Raw genomic sequence first — 12245 nt, 5'->3', positions numbered from 1 at the left:
TCTCTCTCTCTCTCTCTCTCTCTATATATATATATATATATATCCCTCCCTCTCCTTCCCTCCCTCCCTTCCTCTCCCCTGCTTGCTCTCTCTCTCAAAATAAAAAAAAAATAATAATTAAAAAGTAAGTCACTCAGCATAATGCCTGACATAATAAGTACTCAAAAAATACTAACTCTCTCCATTTCTTCCTACTTCTAATTTCTGTCTCTCCTTTTTTTAAATGTTTTTCTACCAACCAGTAATCCACTTCTTAGGCTTTCAAGAATCCATCTCAGTTGCTGATGGCTGTAGTAGCCTTTAGACTTCTATATTTGCTTGTTATCTATAACAACCTAGAGCTTGCTACCCTTATCTTTGAAGCAATGCTTCTGTTGCCTCATTATCAGCTGGTATCTCCTGGCCTCTGATGTTCCAAGTTTGGTTTCCCATATGCTTTACATTCACTCTCATACCCAATAATCTATTTGTCTTCCTGCTTCCTGCAAGAATCTCCTTCCATCTCCAACCTCACCCATGCCCCACTCCTATAGCAGGCTTGTCAAATACAATGGTCCTTGATCAGATTGTTTCCCTAAAAAAGATCCACCACTGGCTACATTATCCCAAACAACGCCTAATCCTATGCCTTCTAGCCTTACTTATTTCCACATGCTGCACTGGTGTCCGTTCGGTTTCTGACAGTTCTAGTTGCTGGATCACTATGATCTATTCTCAACAGGCCAGAAACTCTTCATACCTCTTAGCTTTTTATCATGGTGAAGAGTAACTTTCAAGAAAGATGCCATAGGAAGATTATCTCCTTGGAAATAGGAGATTCATTCTCCATGATTTTTTAAAATTACTCCCCCTTTCTGGCCATCTGAACAGGGTCAAAACCTTCCCTGGCATGCACTTTAATGGGAATGCCTATATTTAATCTTAAATTACTCTCTATCTGCATTCTTCTTGGATCTCCACAAAGCCTGGGTTACAAATACCTTCATCAGTTGCCTTCCCATTCTATAATTATTTTGATATAGCTGCCTTCCTAAGAAAGGACAAGTCCTAAAAGATCATTGGCAAATTAGATGTGGTTAGTGAAAAACTTCACACTGAAATACCAAATTTTGTGGCACCATAGCCCTGTCTCACTTAGAAATGTTTGTATGTGTTCCTATACAGCCAAAATGAAGTAGTGTGAGAGATGTTTATTCTGAATAAAATGTGGATAAGAATATATACTTTGAGGAATTATTAGTAGGATTAAATAAGAAAATACATGTGTTTGTCATGTTGTAGATACTTAATAAATGTTAGTTTCTTTCTTTCCTTCTTTTATTCCTTTCTTTTTGCCTTCCTTCTTCTTGGCCAATATGAAAGCTGGTTTCTCTATATTATCTTTCTGGGATTTTCACAGTCTATTTTAAGGAAGTGACATTTTAACCCTGAAAAGAAGACTTCTAGAGCAGAAGTATAAATATCAATGGGAAAATACCTATATATTCTTTCTGTGGTCAATTTATGATCATATCTTCTTTGAAACTTCTTAATTCCTTCTCCTCATCACACTGCAAGGTAGAACCAATCACTTCCCCTTCTTATTTATACTCATTCGTTTTCATTCCAGTCTCTTTCTATTATTAGAGTGTGAACTCTCTGAAGGGTAGAAACTATTTTTTTAAATTTCTTTTCCATTCACGCCCTAATGATTATCTATTGAATGAATGAATGAATAATTGAGTCCAAAAGCAAGTTGTACTTCTTAGAAAATTACAGTGGGAATCCTCTAAGACAGAATATTTCATTTGGAAGGCAATAATGTCTAGAATGGAATAGCATCATAGACTTAGAGACAGACGTTCTCTTAGTAATTTATGTAGCATTTATTTCAGACTGACTTATGACTCACTAGTTAGTGGTTCCTTAGATCAGTTTAGTGAGTCTTATTCAGAATCATTTCTAAATTAAATTAAATTAAATAGAAAAAATATGGTGAATGCTTAATAGGTATGAGGTTTCTTTTAGAGGTAATAGAAATGTTTCAAAATTAAGTAGTGGTAATTATCAACACAACTTAGTGAATTACTAAAAGCAACTGAATTGTACACTTTAAAAATGGTTAAAATGGTGAATTTTATTTTATGTGAATTTTACTTCAATAAAAAAGAAAAAAAATCAGTCTATCAGCCCTAATAAGAATAAATACGGTTTTTTAAAACTTCAGTTAAATGTATGTATTTTTGTGTGGACCGTATCATGATGTAGAAATGTATTTCTTGCTATGGGTCAAGATAAGTTTGAAAACCTCTAATCCAGTTTAACTTCTTTTTTTTTAAGACCTATGAAAGTAAAGTAACTTGCCCAAGTTTCTAAAGTAGAATAGCTAAAAGGAAATGTTTCAGGAAAAGGAATATATATTGATGGTACTTTTGAATTTGAGGATATTATCACAGTGATGGTCAGACCTTAGTGCACATGGGTAAGATATTTAGAAACTAGCAAATCTACAACGGGATGGCAAAGTTAACCAAAAATGATCAGTGGGGTAAAGGGAAGAACAAGATGAGTATGTGTGTTGGGACGGGGGTTGGAAATAGTAATCATTAAAAATAACTAGATGAGATAAGGAGTATTCAACTGATTTACAATTAGTGGCTCGACTGTGAAACCGGGTTTGGTGAATTTAGAGGCTGAAGCTGCTGGGGCAGTCTTTGATTCCCTAGAACAAGTGGTTACTTCCACTATGGGGAGGGGCATGACATGAAACCAGTTCCTATCCCATCAATGTTTACACTATCCAGGGATCTTAAGACTTCAGACACCTTTAAAATAACACTTCTCGGGGTGCCTGCGTGGCTCAGTTAGTTAAGTGCCCGACTTCAGCTCAGGTCATGATCTCACAGTTCATGGGTTCGAGCCCCGCATCAGGCTCTGTGCTGACAGCTCGGAGCCTGGAGCCTGCTTTGGATTCTGTGTCTCCCTCTCTCTCTCTGCCCCTCTCCTGCTCACACTCTGTCTCTGTCTCTCAAAAATGAATAAATGTTTAAAAATTTTTTTAAATAACACTTCTCCTCAAAATACTAGAGTGCTCAGATTGGATCTACATTTTATTCAAATAAGTTGGGAAAGAATTGTGAAGATTTCATTCCCCCAGGGTATAATGAATCCTAGTTCTCCTCATTAGTGCCAACAATCTGATTACTTCCTATTGTCTGTCTTCTATTTTATGTGCATGTTTTTATAACTTTAAGTGATGTTCATGTGAGAATGTGTTCTCTCTAACAAGAGTACATGGAGGGAGCTACTGCTTTTGGATTCCTTCACTGCACCTAATGAGAGTTTTACACTCAGATGTGGGTACTTAGATGTTGCTGAATGACTTTCCCAGCAGATCCTCATAATAGTCTCTCTGGGCCTGCCCTCACTAAAGACTATCCTTGGGAAAACATTCATAAATTCAACAAATTGAATGCCTACTATGTGCCAGGCATGAGCTAGGCTTTAGGAATACATTAGAAATTATACAAATATGTGTATTGCCAAGAAATTTCATGGGTGGCCAAGTTTTATGACATTTCTTTTCTCTAATGCCTGTTGGGTGGGGAGAAAGCCTTTTTCATTGAGTTCACATTTAATTTTTTTTAATATATTTATTTAAATTCAAGTTAATTAACATACAAGTGTAGTATTGGTTTCAGGAGTAGAACCCAGTGATTCATCATAACGCCCAGTGGGCATCTCAACAAATGCCCTCCTTAATGCCCATCACCCATTTAGTCCATCCCCCCACCCATCTCCCCTCCAGTAACCCTCAGTTTGTTCTCTGTATTTAAGAATCTTAATGGTGTACCTCCCTGTCTTATCTTAGTTTTTATCTTATTTTTCCTTCCCTTCCCCTATGAGTTGGCATTTAAAGTTGCTGGTACCTTAGTATGCATCAAATACCATACTTTACACTATTAATCTACTAAAAGTCACTGTATTTGTCACTGCCACACTCAGAGAAAATAAAAAATGGTCATCTCACTTAAGAATGTCCTGCAGTTTGGGGTGCCTGGGGGCTCAGTCAGTTAAGTGTCCAACTTTGGTTCAGGTCATGATCTCATAGTGGGTTCGAGCCCTGTGTCAGGTTCTCTGCTGTCAGCACAGAGCCTGCTTTGGAGCCTCTGTCCCCCTATCTCTCTGCCCTTCCCCCACTTGTACTCTCTCTCTCTCTCAAAAATAAATAAACTTTTCAAAAATAATTTTAAAAAAGAATACCCTTTAGTTTATTCATCTAATTTCTCTGTTGATGAGTGTTTATTTCCAGTCTTTTGCAGTACAAATGTCCTGTCCATATGCATACCATTTTGCAGCATATCTATAGGACTAATTCCCAGCAGTAGGATGGTTAAGTGTAAAGGATAATGAGCATATTTATTTATTATTGTTAGTTTTGGTAAAATATACATAAACATTTTAACCATTTTAAGTATACAGTTCAGTGGTATCCAGTACATTCACATTGGTTTTTGGGTTTTCTTTTTTTCCATTTTTAACATTTAAATTCAAGTCAGTCAACGTATAGTGTAGTATTGGTTCCAGGAGTAGAACCCAGTGATTCATCACTTTACACACAATACCCAGTGCCCACCCCAACAAGTGCCCTCCTTAATGCCCATCCCACCACCCACCTCCCCTCCAGCAACCTCCAGTCTGTTCTCTGTATTTAAGAGTCTCTTATGGTTTTCCTCCCTCTGATTTTATCTTATTTTTGCTTCCCTCCCCCTATATTCATCTGTTGTGTTTCTTAAATTCCACATATGAGGAAATCATGTGATATTTGTCTTTCTCTACCTGACTTATTTCACTTAACATAATTCACTCTAGTTCCATCCATGTTGTTGCAAATGGCAAGATTTCATTCTTTCTGATCACTGAGATTCTGATCACCAGAATATATATATATGTATATATATACATATACATACATATAATATATACATGTATATATATACATATACATACATATAATATATGTATACATATCATACATATATGTATATATATGTAGATATTCATCAGTTGATGGACATTTGGGCCTCACATTGTTGTACAACAATCTCCACCACCCATCCCCAGAACTTTTTTGCTCTTTCAAAACTGAAGCTCAGTATCCATTAAACAATAATTCCCAATTCCTCCCTTCCCCAGCACCTGGAAACTACCATTCTGTCTCTATTAATTTGACCGCTCCAGGAACATATAAGTACATATTTGTGACATATAAGTGACAGTGTTTGTCCTTTTATGACCAGCTTATTTCACTTAGCATAACGTCTACAGCGTTGCAGCATGTGTCTGACTTTCCTCTTTTAAGGCTGAATAATATTCCATTATATGTATACATGCCCCATGTATCCAGGGTTTATCCAGGGAGATATTTGAATTGCTTCTGCTTTTTAGTTATTGTGAATAATGCTGCTATGAACATAGGTGTACAGTATCTGCTTGAGTCTTTCCTTTCAATTCATTTTGGTATACACCCATGAATGACATTGCTGGATCATATACTAATACCATGTTTAATTTTTTGAGGTACTCTATGCTGTATTTTATAGCAGCTGCATCCTTTCACATTCCCATCAGCACTGCATAGGGTTCCAAATTCTCTACATCCTCGCCAACACTTGTTATATTGTTTTATTTGTTGTTGTTGTTTTTATAACACCCATCCTAATGGGTGTGAAGTGGCACCTACTTGTGGTTTTTATTTGCATTGCCCCAATAATTAGTGAAGATGAGCATCTTTTAATGTGCTTATTGGCTTATATATCTTCTTTGGGAAAATGTCTATTCAAGTCCTTCGCCCATTTTTGAATTGGATTGCTTATTTGTTGTTGTTAGGTTGTAGGAATTCTTTATATATTCTGGATATTAATCCCTTATCCAATATATGATAGAAATATTTTCTCCTTTTGTTTGCCTTTTCACTCTGTTGATAGTGTTCTTTGTACAGAAGTTTTTAATTCTAGTGTAGTCCAATTTATCTATTTTTATTTTCTTGCCTTGCTTTTAGTGTCATATCCAAGAAGTCATTGCCAAATCCAATGTAATGAAGTTTTTCCCCTGTGCTTTCTAAGAGGTTTATTGGTTTAACTCTTATATTTAAGTCTTTGATTTATTTTGAGTTAATTTTTGTATATGATGTAAGATAAGGGTCTAACTTCATTCTCTTATATGTGGATATCAATTTTCCCAGCACTGTTTGTTGAAAACTGTTCTTTCCCAATTCAATGGTCTTGACATCTTGATCAAAAATCATTTGACCATATATGTAAAGATTTACCTCTGGACTCTATTCTAGTCTATTGGTCTGTCTTTATGACAGTACCATACTGTTTTGATTACTGTAGCTTTGTAGTAAGTTTTGAAATTGAAATGTGAGGACTTCAACTCCGGTCTTTTTCAGGATTGTTTTGGCTGTGTGGAATCTATACTCATTTATATTTACCTGTATGGTTATGTTTAGCAGTGCTTTTTATTTCTTTATTTGGATTCAAGTTTCTGCCTAGTAATCTTTAATTTCAGGCTGAAATTATTATTTTTCTAGGGAAGTTTTGTTAGTGATGAATTCTCTTAGTTTTTATTTATCTGGGAATTTCTTAATTTTTCCTTTATTTTGGAAAGATAGTTTTATTTGAAATAGCACTCTTGGTTGATGGTCTTTTTCTTTCAGCACTCTGAATATGTTGTCCCACTGCCTTTTTACCTTTATGATTTTTTTATGAAAATTTAGCTGTTAATTTCATTGAGGACCTCTTGGGTATAATGAATCTTTTCTGTTTCTGCCTTCAAGATTCTCTCTGTCTTTATCTTTCAACAGTTTGATTATGATGTATCTGTGGAAGTTCATTGATCTTCTTGGATGTGTAGATTAATGTTTCTCATCAAATTTTCATCCATTCCCTTTTTTAAATTGAGGTATAATTGACATATAACATTATATTAGTTTTAGGTGGTTCAGGTTCTCTCCATTTCTTATCTATTGTAAATAATGCTGCAGTGAACATAGGAAAGCATATATGTTTTCAAATCAGCATTTTTGTATTCTTCCGATAAATACCCAGAATTGGACTAGCTGGATCATATGGTAATTCTATTTATTTGGGGGGGGATCTCCATACTGTATTTTACAGTGGCTGTACCAATTTACATTCCCACCAACAGTTTACAAGAGCTTCCTTTTCTCCACATCCTCTCCAGCACTTGTTATTTGTTGTCTTTTGATAATAGCCATTCTAACAGGTATGAAATGATAGCTCATTGTGGTTTTGAGTTGCACTTCCCTTATGATTAATGATGTTGAACACCTTTTCATAAACCTGTTGGCCATTTCTATTTTTTCTTTGGAAAAATGTCAGTTCAGATCCTCTGCCCAATTTTTAATTGGATTGTTTTAGGGTTTTGTGATTGAGTTGTATATTTTGGATATTAACCACATATCCGATTATATGGTTTGCAAATATTTTCTTCCATTCAGTAGGTTGCCTTTTCATTCTGCTGATTGTTTCTTTTGCTCTGCAGAAACTTCTTAGTTTGATGTGATCTCACTTGTTTACAATGCTTTTGTTGCCTTTGCTTTTGGTGTCAATCCAAAAAAAATTATCACCAAAACTGGTATCAAAGAACTTACCACCTGTTTTCTTCTAAGAGTTTTATGGTTTCAGGTCTTACATTCAAGTCTTTATCCATTTTGAGTTAATTTTTGTGTCTGGTTAAGGTAGTGATCCAGTTTCATCCTATTGCATGTTCCTGTCAAGTTTTCCCAGTACCATTTATTGAAGAGACTGCCCCTACTTCATTGTATATTTTTGGCTCCTTTGTTGTAAATTAATTGGCCACATATCCATGGATTTATTTCTGGGTTCTCTATTCTGTTCCTTTGGTCTGTGTGTCAGTCTTAATACCAGTACCATACTGTTTTGATTACTATGGCTTTTACTACTAGCTTGAAATTAGGGAGCAAGATGCCTCCATCTTTGTTCTTCTTCTTAGGATGTCTTTGACTATTCAAGGTCTTCCTAAAAATTTTAGAATTGTTTGTTCTATTTCTGTGAAAAGTGCCATTGAAATTTTGATAAGGGATTGCATGACTCTGTAGATTACTTTGGGTAATATGGACGTTTTAACAAAAAACAAAACAAAATATTAATTCTTTTGATCCATAACCATAGAATATCTTTCCATTTGTTTCTTCTTGTTTAATTTCTCTCATCACTGTCTTACAGCCATTATTATTTCTTGAAATATTCTTTCTGCCCCATTTTCTCTTCCTCTTCTGAGGCTCCCATTATGCACATGTTAGTATTTTTGTTGGTGTTCCATAGGTTTCAGAGCCTCTGTTCATTTTCTTCACTGTTTTATCTGTATACGCTTCCGATTGGAAAATTTCAATAAACCTATCTTCAAGTTCACTGATTCTTCTGTCTACTGAAATCTACCCTTGAGCCTTTCTAGTAAATTTTCATTTCATTTTTTGTACCTTTCAACTGCAGAATTTCTATTTGGTTCTTTTCTGTAATTTCCTTTTTTTTGTAATTGATATTCTTTATTTGTAAGACATCTTTTTCATACTTTTGTTTAGTTCTATAGACATTGTTTCCTTTAGTTTTTTTTTTTTTAACGTATCTACCATAGCTTTAAAAAGTCTTTGTCTACTAAGTACAACATCTAGGCTTCTTCAGGGACAGCTCCTATTGACTGATTACCCGTTTGCTTGCTTATGGGCCATACTTTAATGTTTCTTTGCATGTCTTGTAATTTTTTTGTCAAAGACTGTACATTGTAAATAAAGTAATGAGGCATTTTTGGAAATACAATTGTTCCCCTCAACCCTGGGTTTATTTTTGTTGCTATTTGTTGTTGTATGTTATTTTGTTTACTGACTTTTCTGAATTTTGTAAAGTCTCTATGCTTTGACATGTGTGACCACTTAAGTCTCTACTCAGCTTAGTGGTCAGCTAACAAGTGGAGAGAGATTTCCTTAAATGGCAGAACCAGTAAGTCTCCCAGTTTTTAACAAATGTCTCTGTGTATGTTGGAGCACCCCTTCATTGCTCTGCCAGGTGATTAAAAACTATGCCTTAGCTTTAACTTCCTGATTTCACAGAGACTGAAAGCCAGAGGAAAGAGCTTAGGGCCTTCTCAGATATTTTCTAAGCATATGCACAATGCTACAAATGCACATGGACTTCTAGGTTTCCAGAAATATGTCAAAGCTTTTCAGATTTCCTGTGGGGACACATCATTCCCTACCTTTCTCTTGTAAGCTTTTTGTTAGCTTGTTGCTTGCCCCAACTGTTTTCCAGTGCTCCAGACAGCCACAAAGTTAAACAATTCCCTCTAAATGCTTTTGAAAAACACTCTTAGGGAAAAGGTATTTTGCGCTGGATGAGCTGCGAGTCAGGTAAAATAAAGACAGCCTTACAAATGGTGTCTTCCAGGTAACTACCAGGCAGGTCAAATAATAATAATTCACTGGAAATGATGCTTTAGAGCAACTCCAACCCCATTCTGCTCCCCCCATGACTTCCTGGCTTCTTGTTTTTACTGTAATTATGGGTTGGTATTTTTAGGGCTACCACAGAGCTGAAAAGAAAGACATGGGAATAGGGCAAATTAAAGTTCCATGAAGCTCACTGCCCTTACCAAGATTCAGATATTTTTCTTAAATAAATGCCCCCCAGATTGCTGCAAGCATTTTGTTAATTTCCATAGTCCTGAAAAACTTCATTCTGACATTTTTTCCAGTTTTCTCATTGCTTTTATAGGGGAGAAAATTCTGGGAGGTCATTACTCCACTGTTTCTGCTGTCTCCTAAATCTCCAATCTTGAGTGTACAACTTTTTAGTAATCTCTAGAACAAAATAGAAGAACATATAGAAAAACACTTCTGCTGCATACTGAAGAGGATAGTATTTACCTCAAGGAAAAGCACTTGTGCAATTGTCTCAGTTACAAACTGAACTGGCTGCTCTTTTCATAGAACACCATATTTACTAGATAGACTAACAATATTATACACTCATGAGTATTCAGCAGATATTTTCTTTTTTTTATTAATTTTTTTTAATGTTTATTCATTTTTGAACAAGAGAGACAGAGCACAAGCATGGGTGGGGGCAGAGAGAGAGGGAGACACAGAATCCGAAGCAGGCTCCAGGCTCTGATCTGTCAGCACAGAGCCTGACGTGGGGCTAGAACTCACGAACCATGAGATGACGACCTGAGCCAAAGTCAGACGTTCAACAGACTGAGCCACCCAGGCGCCCCTCCGCAGATATTTTCTTAAACATGAATGAATCAAGCCTCTCATTTCAAGGAAACTATTGACAGAAGTCGATGCCAATGATAAGTCTCAAACTTTCAAGCAAAAATAAAAATTGGGGAAAACTTCTATCTACCACTATGTGTTTGACAGCTTCCCGGTACTTCCACTTTTCTGAGATTGGTGATGGTGTTAATAAATGTAACTGTGTGATATTAATAATGAAATGTGTCCAAATTTGGAAGATCTGCATAATTCCATGACCCATTATTTTCTTTCTTTTTTTTTTATTTTTTTAATGTTTATTTTTGAGAGAGAGAGAGAGAGCACGTGCGCATGGGGGAGGGGTAGAGAGAGAGGGAGACTCAGAACCTGAAGCAGGCTCCATGTTGTGAGCTATCAGCACAGAGCCCGTCGAGGGGCCCAAACCCATGAACCCATGAGATCATGACCTGAGCTGAAGTCGGCGCCCAACCAGCTGAGCCACCCAGGCACCCTGATGAACCGTTATTTTCTAAATAATCAATGGGCAATGTTAACAGTATCATGGGTAGGTAAAAGAGTCTTTCACAGTTCAAGTTAGACCAATAGATTTTAATATAAAAAAGCACAAAAAGTTCATAGACTTGATTTCAGATTTCAAATTTCAACTAACCCTTAAGAAATTATCATTTGTCAAGTTTGGTATAGTATCAAAGAATATCCACAATTATCCAAAAAGATTACTAAAATAATCCTACTTCCAACTGCATGTCTCTGCAGGGCCAGATTTTCTTCATATATTTCAACTAAAATAACATCATAACAGATTGAATCCTGAAGGAAATAAGACAATCTAGCTATCTTCTATCAATCCAGACATTAAAGATATGTACGAATATATAAAACAGTGCCATTCTTCTCAGATTTTTTTGTTTTGGAAAATACAATTGTTTTACTTTAAAATATTTGTATTAACATATAATGGGTTGGGGTGTGGCTCAGTCGGTTAAGCTCCCACTCTTGATCTCAGCTCAGGTCATGATCTCATGACTCTGCACTGACAGAGCAGAGCCTGCTTGGGATTCTCTCTCACTCTCTCTCTCTCTCTCTCTCTCTCTCTCTCTGTCCTTCCCCTGCCTGTGCTCACTGTCTCTCAAAATAAATAAATAAACTTAAAAAAATGTATAATGGGTTATTTTAAAGCAATAACACAAATTTGTGTTTTAATTTCTACTTTGGTAAATACCAAAAGTTATAACTCATGTAAATAAAAGTTTTTTAAGGCCCTTAATAATATTTAAAAGTGCAAAAAGTCCTAAACTGAAGAGTTTGAGAACTGCTTATGCTATGTGTTCTAAGATCAAAGCCCTAATAACAAACCACCTGGAAAATACAAGGATGGCTATTATTTAGTACTTAATTCAATTGCCCATGTTTAGTGCAAATATTTTGGACATGCGACCCATGTCCAAAATCTGCTCATTCACACAGGCATGATGGTCGGAATTATTTAATCCGACCCTTTTAGGCTGACCCTTTCTGCTTTTTGAATAGGTCATGCTTCTCTCTCTCATAGCTTTTGTGCAAGTCTGTTACTCTGCCTGGAAAGCTCTCTCACCCCCTCTCCTAACAATTCTTATTTATCTTCAGATCTCAGATCAAATGTCACTATCTCAAGGAAACCTTCCCTCATCGACTCCTTCCAAAGTTCTCATCCTCCAGATTTCATTGAAACCCCCTAATTTCTTTCATGGGTCCAAGCACTTCTTTTCTTTCATAGCACATATCACCATTTGTAATTGTGTGGTTTTAAGATTTGATTAGTGCCTTTCTCTCCCTTAAACTTCAGCTTCACAAGGGCAGTTTTCTTTTTAGCTTACCGTTTATCCTCAATGTGTATCACAGCGTTTGGCAGTATATATGCACAGAATGAGTCAATTATTTTCCAATATGAAAACCACATGTTGAGGCA

The 12245-nt window shown here is 35.9% G+C and overlaps 1 protein-coding gene across 16 annotated transcripts in view; it reads left to right on the top strand.

The window, feature by feature from the left end:
• Positions 1-12245, top strand: part of COL24A1 (collagen type XXIV alpha 1 chain) — a 398176-nt gene that overhangs the window by 370605 nt on the left and 15326 nt on the right. The gene's annotated exons all lie outside the window — the stretch shown is intronic.

Source organism: Acinonyx jubatus, chromosome C1 (genome assembly GCF_027475565.1).
Source record: "Acinonyx jubatus isolate Ajub_Pintada_27869175 chromosome C1, VMU_Ajub_asm_v1.0, whole genome shotgun sequence".
In the NCBI taxonomy this organism is placed as follows: domain Eukaryota; kingdom Metazoa; phylum Chordata; class Mammalia; order Carnivora; family Felidae; genus Acinonyx; species Acinonyx jubatus.
Note: the sequence above shows the minus strand (reverse complement) of the source record. Positions and strands in the feature narration are given on the sequence as shown.